The sequence below is a fragment of the Bubalus kerabau genome, chromosome 13, assembly GCF_029407905.1.
Source record: "Bubalus kerabau isolate K-KA32 ecotype Philippines breed swamp buffalo chromosome 13, PCC_UOA_SB_1v2, whole genome shotgun sequence".
Lineage (NCBI taxonomy): Eukaryota > Metazoa > Chordata > Mammalia > Artiodactyla > Bovidae > Bubalus > Bubalus kerabau.
Genome location: NC_073636.1, coordinates 45,876,199 through 45,899,687, shown reverse-complemented (window position 1 = coordinate 45,899,687; position 23,489 = coordinate 45,876,199). Strand labels below are relative to the sequence as shown.

Below are 23,489 nucleotides of genomic sequence, written 5' to 3'. Positions count from 1 at the left end.
GGGACCGGATGCCATGATCTTTGTTTTCTGAATGTTGAGCTTTAAGCCAACTTTTTCACTCTCCTCTTTCATTTCATCAAGATGCTCTTTAGTTCTTCTTCACTTTCTGCCATAAGGGTGGTGTCATCTGCATATCTGAGGTGATTGATATTTCGCCCAGCAATCTTGATTCCAGCTTGCGCTTCTTCCAGCCCAGCATTTCTCATGATGATGTACTCTACATAGACGTTAAATAAGCAGGGTGACAATATACAGCCTTGATGTGCTCCTTTTCCTATTTGGAACCAGTCTGTTGTTCCATGTCCAGTTCTAACTGTTGCTTCCTGACCTGCATACAGGTTTCTCAAGAGGCAGGTAAAGTGGTCTGGTATTCCCATCTCTTTCAGAATTTTCCACAGTTTATTGTGATCCACACAGTCAAAGGCTTTGACATAGTCAGTAAAGCAGAAATAGATGTTTTTCTGGAACTCTCTTGCTTTTTCCATGATCCAGCAGATGTTGGAAATTTGATCTCTGGTTCCTCCACCTTTTCTAAAACCAATGTGAACATCTGGAAGTTCATGGTTCACATATTGCTGAAGCCTGGCTTGGAGAATTTTAAGCATTACTTTACTAGCATAATGAACTGCTGGGAGCCGGCACATTGCATATTGAGTGAGGATCTGGAATAGCTCAACTGGAATTCTATCACTTCCGGGAGCCAGCGTGAGGCACTCCGCCCATGACAAAGGTCATGAGGAAGGAGGCTCGGCATACGCAAAGGCGGGATCGAGCCTCAGGAGTCCCCCTGGAAATTCTCGAGCATCTACCCCCAAAACCAGAGTCTGCCTACTTTCTGCTTTGTGCTTTCACCTACACCTCTGACTTTACGGGGGGCTGTCCCCCACTACCTCTCTCTGAAAAAAGAGTTAGCTCACAGCTCCAGTTAATAATTCCTGGGTGTGACAGTGTTTAACCTACAAACTCCTTTGGAAATCCTCTAGCCTGCCTGAATAGGTTTTTCCGGCCACATGTGATTGTTCAGAGCCTCCCAACTGTGAGAGGCAGGAGATGTTCTAAACTGCCTAAACACAGATTCCTTTGAGTAGTTAAAAGATTGATTAGAAATTGTATTGGTGAAGGGTTTTTCACTTGTTGGGCCAATGTTTGCTGCTAAGTCTCCATACTCCTTACCTACTGTGTCCTTGGCAGTGTATTGATTGATATAATGGGTGTATAGAAATGTAAAATGCAGCTTTGTTCAATGCTTTTTGGAAGGCTGGCGCCTGACTTTGGAATAATCACCTTTAGAGAAAGATAAGTTTCTTAAAATGTTAACAGGCCTCCGGGCCAGAAGATGATGTCTATCACCTGAACTTTTGCATACGATAAGTTTGCAGGAAGAAAGCCTGGCTTGCTGCATGACTCTACCCCTTCCCCCATTATCCTCTATGCATACCTTAAGGTATAAAAACTACTTTGGAAAATAAAGTGCGGGCCTTGTTCACTGAAACTTGGTCTCCCCATGTCATTCTTCCCTTTAACTTCCGGCTGAGCGTCCATCTGGAGCGTGGATGTCCTCTGCGACCATTTATTTGCCTGGGCTTCTAAGACCCACTCGAGAAGGTGTCTAAGGTGGGGCACCTTCCGCTATTCGAGAGGGCGCCTGCGGCCTCCGTGGTCAGAGCTAACCTGGTGTCACGGGTTATATTGATTTTCCGTGTAAACCAAGCCACTCAGCTTCTTTTCTCCACTGAATTTCCTCACTGAGCTATCCTCATTCTATTACTCTTTGAATCTTTGATGAATAAATAAATATAAATAAGTCGCCGACGCCGTCCCCGCTTCGAATACCCTGGATCAGCCGGGGCTGGACCCCGGCAGGTGGCGCCCGAACAGGGACATTCGAAGGTAGGTCCCCAACCCTTTCCCCCAGTGTTGAATTTTAGGGACGGATAGGACCCCACTCAGGGTGCCGCGGACCCCCCTGTAGGATAGACAGGGCGAGTAAGAGTGGGAAGTGTTGAAAGTGTTGAAGAGTTAGAGAGAAGAAACAGTTTCTGAAGTTAAAAGGCCAAAGAAAAGCCTGTTCTTTTAAAAGCTAAAAGCTTTATCTTCTATTATACTTAATTTTCTGACATGGGTAACACTGAAACTAAGAATGGCAACTCTTTATACAAGTAATCTTGAAACTGTTAAAGAGGCTACTGTTAACTTAGATACTTGGGTGAAGGTAAAAAACAACTAAAAACTTATCCTATAAATATGATTAAAAATGTTCTGGACCCTCCTCATGAGGCTGTGGGATAGCCTATGGGAGAAGCTATAGCGGTAGATGGTAGTGGGTCTCCACCTTCTGCGCAGATCATATTTTCTGCCATTGACAAAGGAAAGGAGGGAGACTGTGCTCTACCTCCCGAGGACGGAGAGGGCTTACAGGACGCTGCGGCCGGGCGCCCTGGCGAGCCCCCTCCCCCTCTACACAAACCTTTAAAAATTTATCCAACAATTTCTGATTTAAGGCAACTACCCCACCTCTGCTTGCACCTCCCAGGGCCTAACAATTCCCCAGTTTACATCCAAAGTCTCCCAGAACATTGCCTAAAGCTGAAAAAGATAAAAAAGATTTTTTTTTAAAACAAAGGAGCTTTTAAAGAATACACAATATACAGAGCCTGCTCATTGCAGAAAAACCCCTCGGGGGGCCTCACCCAAGCAAAAAAAAAAAAAAAAAAAAAAAAAAAGTGAAAAAAAAAAAAAAGTAAAAAAAATAGAAAAAGATGTAAAGATAGAGAAAGAGCTAAAGAGTGAAAAAGAGAAGAACAGAAAAGAATTAGGGAACGCAACAAGATAGAAAAAGGAAGTTAAAAAAGGAGATACAGAGAAAAAGATAGAAAAAAAAAATTAAAGAAGAGAAGAGGGTAAAGAGAAAGAAACGAGGGAAAGAAGGGTAGCGAAAAAAGAAGGGTGAGAAAAAAGTGAAAAAGGCAAGAAGAGAGAGAGAAAGACAGAAAGAGACGCTGTGACCAGGTGCCCTGGCGAGCTCCCTCCCGCTCTGCGCAAACCTTTAAAAAACAAAAAACTTATCCACCACTTTCTGATTTAAGGCCATCGCCGCCGCCTCCGTTTGCGCCTTTCAGGGCTCAAGAGTTCCCCACTTTGCCCCCAAAGCCTCTCAAAGTGTTACCTAAGCCTGAGAAAAAAAAAAAAAAAAAAAAAAGTTTTTTAAACAGTGGAGCTTTTAAAACAGACTGCCTGCACAATATGCAGAGCGTGCTCCTTGGAGAAAACCCCCTCAGGGGGGTCTCACCCAGGCTAAGAGAAAAACCGTAAGGGGATTTAACAACAATATTAACCCTTGACTAGCTGGTTACTCCAATTCCAATGGGAGTGGCTGGCCCCCTGCCTGAGGGCATTGTAGGACTTGTGCTAGGGCGAAGCTCGCTTTCTTAAAAAAAAAAAAAAAAAAAATTTCGGTGGTACATGGTGTAGTAGATTCTGATTATATTGAAAAATTAAAGTTTTGACCTCACCGCCTACTAAAACTGTACAAATTAATAAAGGTCAAAGAGTAACACAGTTTTTGCTTTTTACCTTAGTATCAGACAGGAAAAAAACTTGACTTCTCAGGCTAGGAGCCACAGAATATTTGGATTTAGTGATCTAGCTTTTGGGGTGCAGGAAATTACAGCTCCAAGGCCTTTAAAAGATCTTTTAATTCAAGAAAGTAAAATGTCAGGGCTATTAGAAGCAGGAACAGACGTCTCTTAACATTGCTGAAAAAGACTGGCCCAGCTCCTGGCCAACACATACTACTGAAAATGAGTTGGTGGGATTAGAGAAAGTGGTATGCGGGGTGGGAATGCTGTAGAGAAAAAGGTGAGAGAGAGTTTAAAACCTTGAAGAGTAGTGAGTTCCCCGTTGCTGGAAGTATTCAAGCAAAGATTAGATGGTTACTTGTCATATAAAAAGCTATAGACCAGATTTAGTTTACAAAACGATAATTGGAGAAGCTTATAAAGATGTTGTACAACACCTCTTTACTTGCTTCTCATATTTAGGTGCCAAAAGTTTTAAAAATTGATAATGCCCATTTGAAGATTGTTTACTAACTTTAAATGATTTCCAAAAATTATTAGGGGACATTAATTGGATACGCCCACATTTAAAACTGACTACTGCAGATTTAAAGCCTTTGATTACTTAAAAAGCAATCCTAATTCCAGTTCTAAGAGAAAGTTGACTAAATGAGACAGTCAGCTCTTGTTAAAGTAGATGAGACTTTAAATGATCAGTTAATTAGGATTAATATTACCAAAAGATGAGATTAAATTATTCTTGCCACAAAACATACACCTACAAGGCGCTTGTGACAAAAAGGCCCATTGGTTCCATCTATCAGTGACCCCAAGAAAAATAGTTTTATCTTTTCCCAGCTTGGTGACACAATTGATTATAAAAGGAGGAAAAAAGAAGTGTAGAACTTTTTAGAAAACAAGTAACAAATATAATAATTTCACTCAATAAGGATCAACTGCAAGTCTTTTACAAAATAGTGATGATTGACAAGTTGCCTGATAGATTTCAGGAGTCAAATTTTGTTTCATTTGCCCTCAAGCCCCCACAGTAGTTAAAAGTTCAAAAATGTTAGATTGGCAGTTTGAAGATACCTGTGGAACTTTCCAACCCTATGTAGTTCCTATGCTCCCCTTTACCCTATGGGGGAGGGACGTGCTGTCTCAAATAGGAGATACTCAGAGAAGGGTTTTCTCAATTTCTTAGTTGTCAACAGGCGGTACAATTAACAATACTTTATATGTTGTTATAAATACATAATATAAATATATTTACATAATTACAGTTTGCCTAGTTAGGTATGGGTATAAATAAAATATAATAAAGGTATACCTAATTCTATTTATAGATCTATACTTGATTAATTTGTATATAAATATGTATGCCATATATGCATATTATATATATACTGTATAATTAAATATGTATTGCAGTAATGTGTGAGTGGCTGATATTAATTGGTATAGATTGATGTGCTGTGATGATATATGTTCTATATACCGTATAATTATATATGTGTGACATGTATTATTGCAGTACATTGGTTTGTGTTGGTTGGTATTAGCTGTGTACGTATTGTATTGCTGTAATATATATATTAATATATTAATTATAAAGATTAATTCAAGTATATCGATTTATATATATTATATGGTAACAAGTATAAACTATATAAATACATTTTACATTTAGGTATATCTGTATACTAAAATGAGATAAGGAGGTTATACATTTATTTTTTAAATTTATACAAAGACCTAAACTAAACATTAGACCTAAATTAACATATCTTTAAATTTATGTTGTTAAAATGTAAATTTTAAAAATTAAAAAATTAAATTGACAACTGCTTGACAATTCCTTTGCCATAAAACCCCCATAGGTGTAACTGGGGAAGCCAGACAAAAAATTGGTTTTCTGGCAAAACGGCCCCCTAGAGTGGGTCCATCTTCCCGCTCAAACTAAAAAAGTAGCGGCTTCTTATCCAAGATTGATAGCTACTTTGATATTAAAGGAAAAAAGCGGAACATTAAATTATTTGGTAAAGAGCCATCAGAAATTGTAATTCCATATAATAAAAAACAATTTGATGCTCTTCTAATGTTTGAAAATTGGCAGATTGCTATAGGAAACCATTTTGGTCAAAATTTTTGCATCATTTACCTTCGCATGTTTTGCTGAATTTTATATCCAGACATCCAGTTAATTTTCCTGTCAGATATAAACAATCTCCTGTTCCAAATGTTCAAATAGTTTTTACTGATGGGTCACCAAAAAGTTTTAAAAACACAAAAAACTTCAGCTCAAAGAGCTGAAATAACAACAGTCATAGAGGCTTTTGCTATGTTTGCAGATGAGGAATTTAATCTTTACTCTGATTCTCAGTATGTGGTCAGGCTGTTTCCACACATTGAAACTGCGGTTTTGCCTGAAAATAAAACCACCATATTTCATTTGTTAACTAAATTATAGCAACAAATTTGAAAAAAGAATAAAATATTTTTCATTGGACATATTCGGGCTCATTCCAGATTGCCCGGCCCTTTAAATGCCTTTAATGATTTGGCTGACTTGTTAACCAAAAATACAGTGGCTACTGTGATTGAAGAGGCCAGAGCCTCTCACTCACTTCATCATCAATATGCTACTGCCTTAAGATAACAATTCCAAAGAGAGATAACAATTCCAAAGCAATTCCCAGAGAGACTGCTCAAGAGATTGTGCGTTCTTGCTTACACTGCCCCACTGTTTATAATAGTCTACCTATGGGAGTTAATCCTCATGGTCTCAAACCTAACGTACTCTGACAAATAGATGTAACTCATGTTTCTTCATTTGGAAAACTGTCTTTTGTTCATGTAACTGTAGATACCTTTTATCACGTTATTATTACAACTGCTCGTACCGGAGAGGCAGGTAAAGATGTGATACAACATCTCTTTACTTGTTTTTCATATTTGGGCCTGCCAAAAGCTTTGAAAACTGACAATGCTCCTGCTTACACTTCTAAGTCTTTTCAGAAATTTTGTATAAAGTTTCAAATTAAACATAATACAGGCATCCCTTATTACCCACAGGGACAAGCCATTGTTGAAAGAGCACATCAAACATTAAAAATCCAAAATCAAAAACTAAAAGAAGGGGAGTTTAAGTATAGTTCTCCCCATCAAATCTTGCAACATGCTCTTTTCGTAATAAATATTTTAAATACTGATTTCAGCCAGAACTATTGCAATGCTTCGTCATTGGTGCCTGGAGCAATTAAATGCAAAACCATTAGTCAAATGGAAGGCCCTCTCAGGACAATGGAAGGGTCCTGACCCATTATTAACTATCGGTGGAGGATGTGCTTATATTTTTCCACAGGATGCAGATTCTCCAATTTAGACAGGCTGATTCACCATGTTGCAGACCCCCAGACATCCAGTTCACCCATTGCTTCGATCACAAAAGAGGAGCCCGCCAGAAGGGGAGGCAAGATAAACATCGAGATCCCGGCGGGACCGACGGGGCTGCTGCAGCGCGAACTCCAACCAGAAAATAATTCTACTTATTCTGATTTGGCTTGTCTACCCTCTCCTTATGTTTTTCTCTTTACCAACGATTCTGGAAAACTTAATGTACATGTGACTTTAAACTGGTGGACCCAATGTAGTGACCTGTGAATAATGTATGCTCTCATCTTGTTTAAACCCTCAATATAATGTTTGCTCCTTTGTAGTGTTACAACGTCCACCTTATCTTATAATGTAACCACTTATTGATATAACTATAGTCTTGCTGTATTACAACAACTTCAGGATTTAATGCGATTGCGACGATTTGTGGGCTTACTTATTTTAGGAATATCAGCTTTAATAACCGCAATTACTTCTGTTACTGTGGCAGCAATATCATTGACTCAACAAGTGCATACTGCCCAATATGTTGATACCATGTCTAAAAATGTTTCACTAACTCTAACAACACAGGAAGCTATAGATAGGAAATTAGAGATGAGAGTAGACGCCTTAGAAGAGGCAATAATGCATATTGGGACTGATTTACAGGCTTTAAAAGTGAAAATGGCTTTGTCTTGCCACGCTGATTACCGGTGGATATGCGTGACATCTTTAAAGGTAAATGAGACAGATTATGAATGGAAAAAAATCAAAAATCATATCTCAGGTGTTTGGAACAGCTCTGACATTGGCCTGGACTTAGGGAAACTTCATAATCAAATACAGACCCTGAAACACTCTTGACTGGATTTTACCGCAGCTAATGACTTTTTTCACACCTTCTCTAACTTTCATTTCAAGAAAAAACATTCTGTCTAATATCCTTGGATACATCGCTGCTGGTGCTTTAATTTTGCTTCTCATATTCATTCTTCCTTGTATTGTCAGGATTCTTCGGCAGAACATTCAGAAGCTCGCGACTGAGCTGCATCTGGCTGTTTTTAAGAAATAAAAAAGGGGGAGATGCTGGGAGCCGGCACATTGCATATTGAGTGAGGATCTGGAATAGCTCAACTGGAATTCTATCACTTCCGGGAGCCAGCGTGAGGCACTCCGCCCATGACAAAGGTCATGAGGAAGGAGGCTCGGCATACGCAAAGGCGGGATCGAGCCTCAGGAGTCCCCCTGGAAATTCTCGAGCATCTACCCCCAAAACCAGAGTCTGCCTACTTTCTGCTTTGTGCTTTCACCTACACCTCTGACTTTACGGGGGGCTGTCCCCCACTACCTCTCTCTGAAAAAAGAGTTAGCTCACAGCTCCAGTTAATAATTCCTGGGTGTGACAGTGTTTAACCTACAAACTCCTTTGGAAATCCTCTAGCCTGCCTGAATAGGTTTTTCCGGCCACATGTGATTGTTCAGAGCCTCCCAACTGTGAGAGGCAGGAGATGTTCTAAACTGCCTAAACACAGATTCCTTTGAGTAGTTAAAAGATTGATTAGAAATTGTATTGGTGAAGGGTTTTTCACTTGTTGGGCCAATGTTTGCTGCTAAGTCTCCATACTCCTTACCTACTGTGTCCTTGGCAGTGTATTGATTGATATAATGGGTGTATAGAAATGTAAAATGCAGCTTTGTTCAATGCTTTTTGGAAGGCTGGCGCCTGACTTTGGAATAATCACCTTTAGAGAAAGATAAGTTTCTTAAAATGTTAACAGGCCTCCGGGCCAGAAGATGATGTCTATCACCTGAACTTTTGCATATGATAAGTTTGCAGGAAGAAAGCCTGGCTTGCTGCATGACTCTACCCCTTCCCCCATTATCCTCTATGCATACCTTAAGGTATAAAAACTACTTTGGAAAATAAAGTGCGGGCCTTGTTCACTGAAACTTGGTCTCCCCATGTCATTCTTCCCTTTAACTTCCGGCTGAGCGTCCATCTGGAGCGTGGATGTCCTCTGCGACCATTTATTTGCCTGGGCTTCTAAGACCCACTCGAGAAGGTGTCTAAGGTGGGGCACCTTCCGCTATTCGAGAGGGCGCCTGCGGCCTCCGTGGTCAGAGCTAACCTGGTGTCACGGGTTATATTGATTTTCCGTGTAAACCAAGCCACTCAGCTTCTTTTCTCCACTGAATTTTCCTACTGAGCTATCCTTATTTCAGCCGCTTTTCTCCACTGAATTTCCTCACTGAGCTATCCTCATTCTATTACTCTTTGAATCTTTGATGAATAAATAAATATAAATAAGTCGCCGACGCCGTCCCCGCTTCGAATACCCTGGATCAGCCGGGGCTGGACCCAGGCAATTTCTAGAAAGTGCAAATTGAAGGAGAAAAGTGTTCCCTGTGTTATTTTATTCAAAACACTGCAGGAGTTGTTTTCCATTGTAGAAAACTGCACCCACTGGCAATCTTGCTCTGGGTCTCCAATCGCTAATAAAACACGGCTACTTTCACCAGAGCTTGTAGTTGTTGTTTTCATGGTAATTCTACTCAGTGGTGTAGGCACCCACATACTTCACCATGATTTCAGGAATATTTAGAAATGTAAGAGTTAAAAAAATAATCTTTATTATGAAAGACAAAAACAAAATCTCCCTCAATGTTGTACCGTTGTTATGACTGACGGACCCATGTTGGCCCAACATCACCACCCAGAGTCCACAGGTGGTGCACGGGTTCACGCGTGGTGTTGTGCATTCTGTGCATTGGGACACACGTTTAATGACACATGTCCCTTTGGTGACAGCCCCTGGGAGAGTCCCTGCCACTACCCTGCCCATAACAGGTGTTTCTTCACGTACCTGCTTCATCTTCTGGATGTCACAGTGGGTTCACTAAGGAGCACATGATGGAACCATCTTTGTCTTGCTTTTTTAATTTATTTTTTGAAGTTTTAAAGGTTACATTCTATTTACTGGTATTTCAAGATATTGGCCACAGACCCTCTGTTGTACAGGTCATCCCTGTACCCTGTCTTACACCATGCAGTGTGTACCTCCCCGCCCCCACTCCTGGATTGCCCATCCCCCAGAAAACACTAGTTTGTTTTCTATGTCTGCCTCTGCTTCTTTTTATTATATGCAATAGTTTGCTGTATTGTTTTGGTTTGTTAATATATAACTATATATGGGTGTATACATGTATCTATATATGTGGTAAAATAATGCAAGTATTGACATATATATGACATAGTAGTATATACATGTATGCTGCTGCTGCTGCTAAGTCACTTCAGTTGTGTCCGACTCTGTGCGACCCCATAGACGGCAGCCCACCAAGCTCCCCCATCCCTGGGATTCTCCAGGCAAGAACACTGGAGTGGGTTGCCATTTCCTTCTCCAATGCATGAAAGTGAAAAGTGAAAGTGAAGTTGCTCAGTCGTGTCCGACTCTGTGCGACCCCATAGACGGCAGCCCACCAAGCTCCCCCATCCCTGGGATTCTCCAGGCAAGAACACTGGAGTGGGTTGCCATTTCCTTCTCCAATGCATGAAAGTGAAAAGTGAAAGTGAAGTTGCTCAGTCGTGTCCGACTCTTAGCGACCCCATGGACTGCAGCCTACCAGGCTCCCCTGTCCATGGGATTTTCCAGGCAAGAGTACTGGAGTGGGTTGCCATTGCCCTCTCCATATACATGTATACATTGTTATAAATGTATGTATACAGTGTAAAATTCAGCACTATGTTCAGGTGAAACTGTATAGTGAATTTGCTTGTTTTTAACAAACATTTGTGTTATACAGAACTATAAGGAAAGAAAAATCTTAACATCTAAAGATCATCTCAGGTGGGTTAGGTAAGGTCTACTTTAGATTCAGTTCAGTTCAGTTGCTCAGTCGTGTCCAACTCTTTGCGACCCCATGAACTGAAGCACGCCAGGCCTCCCTGTCCATCACCAACTCCCGGAGTTCACTCAGACTCACATCCATCAAGTCAGTGATGCCATCCAGCCATCTCATCCTCTGTCGTCCCCTTCTCCTCCTGCCTCCAATCCCTCCCAGCATCAGAGTTTGGCCTCAAAATGTTATTGCTGTTCAATGAATGAAGCCCTTCTGTTTTTATGTGTTTGGAGGGGAATCTACCAGTTCTGTGCAAGCTATGCACTTCTGTCCTCAGGCACAATGTGACCGTATTGCCACCTTATCTTTGGTATGCATGCATGTGTGTGTGCTAAGTCACTTCAGTTGTGTCCAACTCTTTGCAACGTCATGGACTGTAGCCCACCAGGCTCCTCTGTCCATGGAATTCTCCAGGCAAGAATACTGGACAGGGTTGCCATTTCCTTCTCCAGGGGCTCTTCCCAACCCAGGGATCAAATAAATAATAATAATTATCATGATTACAATTACATTATTGTAATTTACTATTATTGTCATTATTGAGAATATAGAGCCTGGCAAGCACATATGGCAAGCACTTGAATACAAAGTATTCACTATAAAAACATAAATATATTTCATTAATGTAAAACTGAGTTTCAATATCCCATGTCACAAACAACAATGACAATAACAAAGACATTTTTATTTAAATCAGACATAGGGCAAAGTACAAAGTATATACATAATTATATTTCACTCAAAATCCCAAATGGATTTTATTTTGAAACTTGACAACATAATTATACATTTCTTCTGCAAGAATGAGATGTAGTAATCAAGGAAATATAGAAGAAAGATAATGAGGGAGGAATTTCACAGCCAGATATTTCATAAGCTATAATAACTTTTAAAGAAGTATTAATTCAAGAACAGACATATCAGTGGAGGGGAACAGAAATCTGAAAAACAGACCCATTTAAAAGGACATTCAAAAAATGATGAGTGAAGTTGCCAATAATTTAATAAGATGCATTGTTAATGAATGGCATTGTGATAATTGGTTCACACATGGAAAAGCTTAACTATATGATTTTTTTTCACACAATATGTGAACATAAATTATGGATGAATGAAATATGTAAACCTAAAAAGAAAACATGAAGTATTTAGTTGTGTGTTTAAATATTGTAATGTTCTTGAATGATGTAGAAATTTTTTCAAATGTCAAAATTCTTAAAAGAGAATTTATATATTAAAAAAACAGTTCATATAAGAATCATTTCAAACATGCTGCAGTACTATATTAAAGTGGGAAATATGAGTACAAATGCATACTTATTTTAATATATATGGATAGATAAATTCAAAAATAAATGGCTATGTTTATTATGTATGGGTTAGTGTACAAACATGTTTCTTAGCCCTGCTCACTAGGGAGCAAGAAGTCAGGACACTGCAGGAGCAATGAACACCCCAGGGCCCAATTCTTTGTTCTTAAACACTGATTTTCACTAAAGAAGGAAATCAGCATCGCCTGGAGAAATTGCTGACTCTAGGATGGGGGCAGGAGTCCTGAGCTCTCTCTCCTCTTCCCCATTATGGTTTCCTGCATCCAGCAAGCTCTCGGGGACTTCTCTCCCCTCCACACTGGTTCAGCAGATGCCTGCCCCACCCAGGCTGAGAGCTGAGGGGATGTGGGACTCCCCTGGTTTGCTTCCTTTCACCAAAAACTGTCACTCGTATATTTTGTCCAGTGTCACAGCCGTTAATCACAGAGGGTAAGTCTGCCCTTCCTCCACCATCATGGCCAGAATTAAAAACCCTCAACTTTATTAGTGATTGGAAAAACAGAATGAAATAGGAATGCAATATATTTTTCCAACGCAATAGACACTTTAAATAAATAATATTCAGTAAGAAGTAAGAGAAACCACTCAGAATTTAAACTGGTATGGAATTTCTGATTGTCAAGTTGTCAAAATGCAAAAAAGGATTGAAAACATACATGTCCTTTAATTCCAAAATGCCATTTCCTTGCTATATGAAGGAAATAGAGATGAAAGCAAGAGTCATAACTATGGAGAGAAAGAAAGAAAGAGAAAGGAGGAATGGGAAAGATTTGTTTAAAAAATTTTTTTGAAACAAGGTGGATCTGAATTAAAATTTTAAGATTTCATAGTCCTTACAAAGAGGCCAAGAATTATTCCTGATGTGAATTATACTGGGAATGAGTTAATCCTAAAACAGATAATGAAGAAGCATCAGGGCCAGAAGCAAGTCAAGGAGGAAACACTGCAGTTTCTCAGCATGACCTGGAGATGCAATAAACATGGATACCCCCAGCCCCACAGATATGGGCTCAGGGTAACTAACATAACTGGTAAGATAAAGGCTAAGTGTCCAGTGGGGAAACCTAGACATGCAGGGTGGCAGGTGTTTGTCCCCTGTGTACCAGCAGAGATGTAAGCATCAACCTACGAGGGCTCTGAAGTCTGAGCTCAAGGCACTGGGTCTGCTGACCATTCCCCAGCTATGTGGAGGGGAGCAGGAAGACATGCAGACAGCTGCCTCCTGTTTCACTGTGGTCCAGGAGGGGACCCATGACTCCACTTCCCTGCATGCAGACCTTGCACATGGCTGAAACTGTCTACACAGGAAACGGGTGTATGCTGGACCATGAAGCAGGATTTACTGCCCTCCTCCCGTTAATATACCATTGTTTTCTCTGAAGGAACTGATAATAGATATCTTAAGGTTTTGCAGGCATGATGTTCAATTCCGTAGGGCTAAAGCAGCCAGAGATGTAAGGTGAACAATGGGCAGGGCTGTGTTCCCATAAAACTTTATTGATAAGCAGGCAGCAGGCTGGATTCAACCCCTGGGGTGTTGTTGGCTGACTCTCCTCTAGCCAGTGCCACCATGCCAAATCTCCTACACAGTTGGCATGTCTTTGTTTGCTCCATTCTTTCCCCCAACGACATCCTATTTTCTGTGATTAATTGTAATTACTGCTCCTGTGGACATCCAGTGATACTCATCCACCTAGTCCAGGCTCAAACGTCTTCAATCTCTTGCCTTTCCTAAGCTGCTATTATGATTAATTTGCCATGTGTGCTCATTTGCCATGTTTGCTCATGATAGCCGTTTAAAAACTATTTGTTTTCTTCATTCCAAAAATAGTAGAAAGCTTTCTTGCAGGACCAGAACTAGGATGCATGGTAAATATATATGTACATATGAATTTCCCCTAAAAGTGTATATTACAAATCAATTACATATGGCACAGAACTCAGATAAATGCATTCTCTTCTCTTTTTAGAATCTATGGGACAAAATTGCATTGTATAGAGCCAATGCATGAAAATTAAGCCAAAAATAACGGCTCATTAGAATCTGATCAAATAAGAATTTGGAAGCCTGTAATTATATCTGCAAAAGACTGTTAGAAGCCCTAATACTCTGTTCATATGCAGAAACATAAAGTCAAGAATATACTAAGTGTACTTGAAAAGTCAAGCAGATGGAAAGAAAAGTTCATACAACAGACATACAGTTGAGTTTGGAAAAATCTTAAAGAACATAAGACTTGTTTAATCTAAGATTTATTAATGGAAAATGCAATGCGTTTTAGCAGAGATCAGGCACAACTAATTAAAATTGATTAGATTTCAATGATTCAGTGGTACAGGAAGAGAGGGGAATATTGGGGCCAACATTTCAAAAAATATGATCAAACTTCCACAACATTAGCATGCTGGTGTGGAATGTGATATTTATACAGTGGGCATTGAAGAGAAGATCAAATTGCCTTTTTATGTAAGAAATTGGATAAAGAACAGGAATCAAGTAAATCCAAAGTGTAATTTTCTCATGAACATGAATTGATGGGATGTGGTCAGGTCAAAGATAATGTGTGTCGTTATCCAGCCAAGGCAGGAATCTGACATTTCTTTGGCCTTGGTATAAAATTTAAAGTGACATGCTTTTATTTTCCAATGGGACAGCTGTTACAATTCTCCAGTGAGAACTGGCCCCAGCTGGCATGTTTTAAATGGAAATACATGTGGATAATAACCATAGACTCATGTGCTCGGCCAGCGAACCAGGAATCAAATTAAGGGTAAGGAAAAGCTTTGTTTATATTTCGTTTGCTTTTAAACCTTTCCAGAGACTTGATTACACATTATTAGCATGGATATTATGGAGGAGAGTCCCTAGGAGCCAAAATAGCACATTTAGCATTGAGATTCCCTAGCTGTGTGTGTGTACCTGTACACACACAAATCTTCCCTTGTGTGCAAAACTAAGACGAGTAGAATGTGTAACAATTTGCTCACACTTTGTTGTAAGTGGGGAATGACAGTACTCAGGGCCAAAAGCAATGCCATTTTAAATCCACTTTTATTTTTGGCCTCATCACACCGAGTGTGGGATCTTAGTTCTGCTACCAGGGATTGAACACTTGCCCCTCATGTTGGAAGCACAGAATCCTAACCACTGGTCTGCGAGGGAAGTCCTAAACCCACTTTGATCTTCTTCCCTTCAGGGAGGAACACTGCCTTTTCCGTCTCTTATTGGTACCCAAGGGCCCAGTGGCCTACCCAAGGCTATGCTGCTAAGTCACTTCAGTCGTGTCTGACTCTGTGCGACCCCATAGACAGCAGCCCACCAGGCTCCCCCGTCCCTGGGATTCTCCAGGCAAGAATGCTGGAGTGGGTTGGGTTGCCATTTCCTTCTCCAATACATGAAAGTGAAAAGTGAAAGTGAAGTCACTCAGTCATGTCTGACCCTCAGCGACCCCATGGACTGCAGCCTTCCAGGCTCCTCCATCCATGGGATTTTCCAGGCAAGAGTACTGGAGTGGGGTGCCATTGCCTTCTCCGACCCAAGGCTATAGCTCTTAAGGGTATAGCTCTTAAGCAACAATTGTGGATCTGAACATGGCTGAATTCCTTGGGGATTGCTGGGGATATCACTTATTGCGTTACTTCCCTTCTCTAGTTAATGTTTGGCACATCTTATTTGGGAGTCAGGACTGTGAAGTAAGTACTGGGGGAAATGATGAAAAGGACATAGGAGGAGGAAGGAAGAACGACCCCCTGCTATTCAACATGCCTATCACTCCCATTTCACCGATGAGGGAGCAGATACAGGGTTCAATTTGCCGAATCACACAGCTAGGACACACCAGCTCCATCACTGGAAGCCAGAACTGCCAAAACCAAAGAATCCGTATTTCACACCACACTACATTGTTTGTCATCTAAGTTTGTCACGTTTTCCCTGAGTGTTAGAACTGAACAGCACTTGCACATTTTAAGAAACATCTTCAGTTGTTTGATGACAAATGTAATTTTCCAACTGACAGAAACAATACTTGGCTATTCCCTCTCGGTGGGACTCACCCCAGTGACTATCGCACTTGGTCAGAAGTGAGTTCCGAGCACAATTATGCTCACAGCTGAGTCCTCTGCCTCGTCATAAATAAGAAAGTGCAGCTCCCAGCACTTTGCCTTCTGTTGCCATCTGACAGATTTCAGGGTTCCGTGCGGTCTGTTCAGCGAGGGACGACGGCGCTCAGGCACGCACTGCCAGGCAGCTCATGGGGTGGCCAAGAGCTCCTTTACGTGCAGCAGTCTACAGTCTCCCCTGACTTCACACATCTGAACAGAGAGGGGGGTTTGCACGTTGCAAAGATAACTTGACTTACACAGTGCTTAGAAATTATCCCCAAAACGTAAACGTCTCTTCTTTGTCTTGGAAAATATGCTGCAGAATATAGCCTTCGGTCACTGCTTAGGGACCTTTCTTGGCATCCTGGCACGGGTGGAAAAGTTCAAGGTTATTCACGGCACTCTGACTCCCAGAACAAAAATGCACTGGATGCGTCTTCCTCCAGACTGTTAGTCCTTTTTCAAAGAAGAGTTTTTGTTGTGAAATAGTGGAGTCACTCTCTACATTGTTTTCCAAGTGGTGCTTGTTCTGGCTTTATCCTCCCTGTGAGCCACATCAGATAATGAAAACTCTTTGAAAACCAACATGTACTAGTTCCCCTCTCTAATCCCAAGTTCCTTCAATTTCCCCACATGCAGTTTTCTCCCAGACTCCAACAATTCTGACCTCTGGCCTTTGTACCGTCTCGGAATCCACTTGCAAGTATTATTCTTATTCCAAACCATCCACATTAACACAAATATCCAAACGTGGTCCAGACAGCACCACAATCTCACCAATCATGGCATAGAAATCACCTTGCCCTGATCATCAAACACTAATTGTAGCAAAAGGACAAAACCCTTTCCCCCATCCCTTTTTCTGGAGCTTCACTTTGAATTGCATTGCATTACAAATTTCCTGGTATTTCTCTTATAAATTCGTAGGTTAAAGATAATGACATCTTACAAAAAGTGAGTTTTAAAATTAAATGTAGCAATTGTAAATACTCTGTATGGAGTTTCACCTTTAAAAATGAATCATTGTCTCATGAATAAAAATAATTTTCAAAAACTATGCTTTTCTTTCCAGGATACACCTTCTTCTATTTTGCTGGAAAAGAACAATGATAGAACCTGATAGCAGGCAAAAGAAATATTCTTTTGAAAGTTTTGGTTACTTCACCCCCTCCAAAAAAAATTCCTTTCTTTTTTTTTTTTCCTGTTGTTCAGTCAACGACACATCCTCTAAATCTGCATGGCTGTGATATTATGAACTCCAGAGTAAGGAATTCAAGTATGTTTAGACATAGCCATTCCCTAATTGAGTTTCCCTGGTGGCTTAGATGGTAAAGAATCTGTCTGCAATGCGGGAGACCCAGGTTTGATCCCTGGATTGAGAAGATCCCCTGGAGAAGGGAATGGCAACCCACCCCAGTATTCTTGTCTGGAGAATATCATGGATAGAGGAGCCTGGTGGGCTACAGTCCATGGGGTCGCAAAGAGTCGGACAAGATGAACTAATAACACTTTCACTTTCACATTCCCTAATTTCTGCCGTATGAGCCTTTTTGTGACACATATGTTCCTCTCTTTGTCCCAGAGGAAACTGGCTCACATACATGCCCCATAGTCTCCGAGGTTTCCTATAGACTGACTTGCAGCCCATTTCTTTTTCCTTTTTTTTGGACTACTTTTAAAGTCTTTTTTGAATTTGTTACAATATTGCTTCTGTTTTATATATATATATTTTTTTTTTACATGAGGCATGTGCGATCTTAGTTCCCAGATGAGGGATTGACCTACAACCCCTGCATTGGAAGGCGAAGTCTTAACCACTGGATCACCAGGGAAGTGCCACCTGTTTCTTGCTATTAGTTTATAAAGCCACTCATTAATTCCTGACAGCAAAGGCATCTACTCTCCCTTAATACTTATTTCCCTAGATTAGCCTGTCTCACCTCCACCCTTGAACCTGTCAATGGCAATAAACTAAACCAAGAGCCTTTCTTTGGGGCTTTTATTGCCTCCTCTGTCCAGGAGGGATGGGGGTAGACAGGGTGGCTTGGGAAAACTGGCCTCAGCAGGTGAGTATGCTATAGATTGCAAACTGGAGAAGCATCCTGGCTAAGGCTTATTAGCCAGAATATGATGTAGCCGAAGTCCATTTCTGCTACCCTATCCCTCAGCCCACGTTACTTCCTCCATTTTCAAAAGATATATTTATTCCTTTAGAAAACAATAGTCCAAGTTTCCACACTGTGGTGCCCCATGCAGGTCCTTTCCATCATCGAAACATTCTTATCCAGTTACCGACTACATAACAGCCCACTTGCAAAAAATGATGGTGAAACCTGGCAGGCATCACATTCAATTTAACAGTTGCCTTCCACCCTTTGATGACTTTCAGTCATTGAAGCTGAGTAAGAAGGAAAGTATTTTAGATAGGGGCCCTTTGTAAGTAGCATGTTTTTAAATTATTTTGACAGTTGCTAACTTTTTTGTGTATTGTTGTCTCCTGAGTAGCAGGTAATTTGAGGTAGACAATTATGGAAAAAGAAAACACTAAGTTTGGAAAGATCCACCACGCAAACCTTAATTGGAGCCTCTTAACAGAGTCTTAGCACCTCTGCAGTGAGACCCAAGAGAGAAAGAGGTCAGGTAGGCCACACTGGTTGCTATTTAACCTGGAATGTTACTGGAAGAAAACAAAATAGATCCTTGAGATACACTTGCTTTGCATCAATATTTTATTTGTATTTTGGGAAATAAGCGAACTGTGCAAAAAGAGGCATTAGGTAATTCAATGCCCATAAGAGATTATATTAAAGTAGACGTACAGCTCTAACTAGACCAGTGCGATGGTTTAGTTACCTGATGAACAAGTTGCAGCAGGCTGAATTATGCCCAGAGCCCCCTGCTATAAAAGATGTACCTTATTTGGAAAGGGGGGTCCTTACAGTGGTAATCAAACTAAGATGAGGTCATGCTGGCATAAAGTGGACCCTAGTCTAACATAGGGCTTCCCCGATGGATGGCTCAGTGGGTAAAGAATCTGCCAGCAATGTGGGAGACACAGTAGATGTGGCTTCAATCTGTCGGTCAGGAAGATCCCCTAGAGAAGGAAATGGCAACCCACACAGTATTTTTGCCTGGAGAATTCTATGGGCAGAAGAGCCTGGCAGGCTACAGTCTGTAGGGTCATGAAAGAGTCAGATACAACTGAGCGACTAAGCGCACAATCTAATATGACTAGTGTCTCTATAGGACAAAAAAAAGTGACCTTTGGAGACAGACACAAATTCCTCAAAAAAAAAAAAAAAAAAGAAGCAGGACTCCTGGGATAAAAAGCAGGTTCCAGGCTGATATAGGGAAATGACAAGTTAGAGTTAGACTACACGGTACCTGGAAACAGAAAACTGCACAAATGCAGCGGGGTGGGGAGCGGGGTGGAGACCTGTCAAAAGATCACAGGAGTCAACTTAAAGGCTCTTAGACTGGTCAAATTCAGAACAATGTAAACAGTATATACATAACAGTGCATTGCAATTCACTGACTAAAACAGAAATGAACTAGTAAAAAGAAAAACAAAGGAATACATGAAGCAAAAAAATAATAATAAATGAGGAAAGAAAGCTTTTCCTTATGGTAGAACGCCAACTTGTAACTGTAGGAAGAAAGACGAAAGGGTGATGACCATCTGGTGACCAACACAGTCGGCACTGACAAGCAAGAGACACACATGGTGCTAAAGCCATCAAGTGGGATTTCTGTAAGAAGCAGGATATTAGCATCATCTCAGCAAGGGCCTGGGAAATATTTGCTGGATTCAACAGGGAACAACATGGTGACCTTATACTGAAGAACCAGAGCAGACATGGGGTGCAGGTGCTCTGCTGGTGGGGCTGGAGTGACACATGGGGGGCCCACTGACCACCACCTGGCTCCCAGCCTTGAGATGGGTACGTGAAGGGCTCTGGTAAAACCCCAGACCCCATAAGGGAATTCTGGGGAGCGAAAGACCCCCTTCCCCTTCCATTTATCAATGTCAAAAGGGAGAAAGAGACTAAAGACTCTTTGAGACCAAAGGAGCTTGAAACTGAAGGACAACTAAATGAAGCATGTGATTCTGGGTCCTGAGCCAGAAAAATTAAAGGGACATTGTTGGAAATTTGGTGCAGTGAGAGTGGAACGTGTGAGCTGGTGGGAAGCTTTTTCCCAAGGCTGACCTCCTGATTTGGAGGTTTCTGTGTTGCTAATGTATGATGGTTTCCTTGTTTGTTTTCAAAGTACATATTAGAATTTTGCATAGGTTGCTAGGGCAATTGTTAAAAAATAAATCTATTCTATAGTGTATCTTTGCCTTCATCTCTGCAGCTTGCTCACAGTAAGAGACCATTGATACTGGTGAGTGTGTGTGTGTGTGTGTCGCACCTGCATGGATAGGGATGAGAGAGGGTGGGTCATAGAACAAATGTGGTAAAATGCTAACAAATGAGGAATTGGGGAGTATAATGTGAAAGTCCTTGGTGCTAATTCAAATTTTATCTGTAAGTTTTAAATTATTTCTAGAAAATAAAATTAATTTTTTCAAAGGTGAATGGCAAGTGGAATTCTGGACCTAATGATGGCTTCAATCTGCTAGAAATTTCCACTGCACCAGTGTCAGATGCTTTCTTTGAGGCTTTTTTTTTTAATGTATTTGGGAAATAGGAAATAACAAAAGAGGAACTGAGTGGCCAAAAGCCAAACCTGCCCTTCTCTAGCCAAACCCCAGCAGGAAAACAATCCAAGGCTTCAGCGGGCCCTCATGGTGCCAACCCTGTGCATCAGCCACCCTTTATCCCAGCATCTCAGCGTCCCTGCTGAGGCCACCCTGCTGTGTGAGGGCTCTGACCCCCCTCCCCACCTGGGGGACCCTGCTCCCCTTTCCTGCTGAGTGATGGTGGAGGAAGCTGATCTTGGTGGGGATGGATGAGCATTTCCTCCTCATATCAACATAGCAGAATAAAGCCAGGCAACATTCCGTTCTTCCCACATCAGAGTCCATGGGCCCACAGGTGATCTCGCTCATAGCCCTACTTCACAGCAACAATGCATCATGAGTCAGGCATCTGCTTCCCCCCGCTGGTGAGAGAGGGGCCCAGTGATGACCTGTATCAACATCACCACTCGGAGGTAACAGGTGCTGCCAGGCACTACTCCTTCTTCATGGAGGCATCCATGGGGACACAGGGGAGCTGAAATCCCATCCCATTCTTCTGCAACCAGGCACTCTGGGCCAGCATTCCTCTTCCACTTGGGTGGTGTCCACAGGGCCCAAGAAGAGGGTCACACGCCCACCACGTCCATCCTCCTGCTTCACCAGAGGATGGCCTGATGGGAAGACAAAGAGAGACAGGAGGAGAGGATGTTAAACAGGGACTCATAACCCCAAAAGCATCCATGACAAAATAAAAATCCATCCATCACACCAAGAGCCGGAAAAAGTACAAGTTGAATTAAAAAAAAAAAAAATCAAAAGACATCACAACATGATGACCAGATGTCAGTATTATGTGACATGATTTCCAGGTGGTCAGATAACAGTCTTCATAATAACCCTTCTACAAGCAGATATGAGTTCTAATTAAGTAAGTGAAAAAATAGGAAATCTCAGCAACAATATTATTTTCTTAAAAAGAACCAAATGAAAATTACACAGTTGGAAAGGAAATGGAATAAAAATCTCAGTGAATGGGATTAATAGTCGAGTGGAGATTACAGAGGATATGATCAGTAAATTTGAGGACAGATATATAGAATTTACCCAATGTGAACAACAGAGAAAATAGATGGAAAAAACTTAGTGTCTTGTTGGGAGCTGAGAAATCATAAGTAAAGAGCTAACATTCAAATCCCAGGTTCTTAGAAGCAGAGGTGAAGAAAGCAAGTTAGATGAAAAAGAAAACATTTTAAATAATGGCTCAAAAATAGTCCCCAAATTTAGCAAAAAAAAAAAAAAAGAAAAAAATATATAAATCTACAATTCAAGAAGCTGAGTAAAACCCAAATAGGAAAACTAAAAGAAATCACTGTTCATGACACATCATAATTAAACTTCTGAAAACCAAAAACAAAGGCAAGAATTGACAAGGGCCAAAGAGAAATGATGCATGGCCGATGGGAGGACCAACCAGTGATGGCAGATTCCTCATCCAAAACCTCAGAGGAAGCCAGAAGAAAGGACCACCTCACCTTTCAAGTTCTGAGATCAAAGGACTGTGATATGAGAATTTCCATCTGGTAAGATTGCCCTTCATGAGTGGAGGAGGAATGCAGACATTTTCCTAGGGGGAAAACTAAGACAAATATCACTAACGAACCCACCCTGAAAGAGCAGCTCAAGGAATGAGTCTTAGGAAACAAATCTTGGAATTCTAAAGTTCCAAGAAAAAAGAACATATGTAGAGGAAATACTTATGACAATTATATTGAAACCATGGAGAGAAAAGGGGATTTAAATGAAAGTGAGGTTTCTACACTTCACATGCAGGGACAAAATATTGGTAGAGGAGGCTGTGTGAGTGAAATACATGTGTTATAACACCAAGCACCCCAAGAGAATTGTACACAGGGAGATAATCTGGAAGTGAAATACATGTGTTATAACACCAAGAACACTAAGAAAATTGTACACAGTGAGATAACCAGGAACACCATAAATAAATGAATGGAATCTAAAGCTTTCACATTTCTAATCTCTTAAAGATTAACCATTAAAGTAAATCTTTAAGAAGAAGTGAATGTGTTTGAGGCATAGCAAATGAGAAAAACAAAGTATGGCAGGGAGAAGAGATAAAGACAGAGATGAGGATGCAGAGAGAGGGAGAGAGGTTGGTTTTATTTGCAACATAGAGATGAGAAACAGAACAGTATTGTAAAAAATTAACAAAAGCATCGAAGATTGAAAAGAACTGTTTTCTGAAGTGTGCGTATAGGTTACTGTTTGTGTATGCTCACTAGCTAAGTCATGTCTGACTCTTTTGTGACCAAATGGACTGTACCCCCCAGGTTCCTCTGTCCATCGGATTCTCCAGGCAAGAATACTGGAGTGGGTTGCTATTCCATCCTCCAGGGGTCTTCCCAAGCCAGGAATAGAACTTGCATCTCCTGCATTGTCAGGTGGGTTCTTTACCACTGTGCCACCCAGGAGGCCCCACATAGGTTACTGTGGCGAGTGTTAAAATACAAATAAAT

The 23,489-nt window shown here is 41.0% G+C and overlaps 1 long non-coding RNA gene across 1 annotated transcript; it reads left to right on the top strand.

The window, feature by feature from the left end:
- Positions 1 to 630: 630 nt before the first annotated feature.
- Positions 631 to 7,259, top strand: LOC129625620 (uncharacterized). Its single transcript, XR_008701563.1, has 2 exons — positions 631 to 1,890; positions 6,899 to 7,259. It is a non-coding gene; the product is annotated as an uncharacterized LOC129625620 (long non-coding RNA).
- Positions 7,260 to 23,489: the final 16,230 nt, after the last annotated feature.